At 34.8% G+C, this 1,456-nt stretch overlaps 1 non-coding gene across 1 annotated transcript; it reads right to left on the bottom strand.

Moving 5' to 3' along the window:
* Positions 1 to 1,110: 1,110 nt before the first annotated feature.
* LOC130952409 (small nucleolar RNA R71) lies at positions 1,111 to 1,218 on the bottom strand. Its single transcript, XR_009074590.1, has one exon. It is a non-coding gene; the product is annotated as a small nucleolar RNA R71 (small nucleolar RNA).
* Between the last annotated feature and the right edge of the window lie 238 nt (positions 1,219 to 1,456).

A 1,456-nucleotide genomic window follows, 5' to 3' on the forward strand; every position in this document is an offset into this window, starting at 1 on the left:
TCTAGAATCATATCTTTTAGTTTCTTGTTAGTCAAGTAATCAATTTTAATTTTAAAAATCAAATCTTTTTTTTAAAATATCTTTTTAATCATATCTTTTTCAAAAATTTAATTTCAAAATATCTTTTCTAACTTCCTATCTTTTCAAAATTGAATTTCAAATATTTTTCAACTAACTAATTGACTTTTTGTTTGTTTTACTATTTCTTATCGTTTTCAAAACCACCTAACTACTTTCCTCTCTCTAATTTTCGAAAATTCCTCCCTCTTTTTCAAAATTTTCTTAATTAACTAATTGTTTCAAATTTTAATTTTAATTTTAATTCTTCTCTTAATTTTCGAAAATCACTCACCCTTTTTCAAAATTAATTTTTGAAATTCTCTCCCTCTCATCTTCATCTATTTATTTATTTATTTACTAACACTTCTCTTCATCTCAAGAATTTGAACCTATCTTCCCCCTTGTGTTTGGATTCTTAACTCTTTTCCTTCCTTTATTCCTTTCTTCTTCTCCTAACATAAATGAATCTCTATACTGTGACATAGAGGATTCCTCTTCCTTTTCTGCTCTATTCTCTTTCATATGAGCAGGAACAAGGAAAAAGGCATTCTTGTTGAAGCTGATCCTGAACCTGAAAGGACTATGAAGAGGAAACTAAGAGAAGCTAAATTACAACAAGCCAGAGACAACCTTACTGAAATTTTCGAACAATAAATGGATATGGCAGCCGAACCCAATAACAATAATGCAAGGAGGATGCTTGGTGACTATACTACACCTACTTCCAAGTTTGATGGAAGAAGCATCTCAATCCCTGCCATTGGAGCAAAGCTAAAACCTCAACTAGTTGCTCTAATGCAACAGAACTGCAAGTTCTATGGACTTCCATCAGAAGATCCCTATCAGTTTTTAACTGAATTCATGTAGATCTGTGAGACTGTTAAGACCAATGGAGTAGATCCTGAAGTCTATAGGCTCATGCTTTTCCCTTTTGCTGTAAGAGACAGAGCTAGAACATGGTTGGACTCACAACCTAAAGATAGCCTGGACTCCTGGGATAAGCTGGTCACGGCCTTCTTGGCTAAGTTCTTTCCTCCTCAAAAGCTGAGCAAGCTTAGAGTGGATGTTCAGACCTTCAAACAAAAAGATGGTGAATCCCTCTATGAAGCTTGGGAAAGATACAAGCAGATGACCAAAAGGTGTCCTTCTGACATGCTTTCAGAGTGGACCATTTTGGATATATTCTATTATGGTCTATCTGAGTTCTCTAAGATGTCATTGGACCATTCTACAGGTGGATCCATTCAACTAAAGAAAATGCCTGCAGAAGCTTAAGAACTTATTGACATGGTTGCAAATAACCAGTTCATGTACACTTCTGAGAGGAATTTCGTGAATAATGGGACGCCTCAAAGGAAGGGAGTTCTTGAGATTGATGCTCTGAATGCCATATTGG

The sequence above is a fragment of the Arachis stenosperma genome, chromosome 9 (assembly GCF_014773155.1).
Source record: "Arachis stenosperma cultivar V10309 chromosome 9, arast.V10309.gnm1.PFL2, whole genome shotgun sequence".
Taxonomy (NCBI): Eukaryota; Viridiplantae; Streptophyta; class Magnoliopsida; order Fabales; family Fabaceae; genus Arachis; species Arachis stenosperma.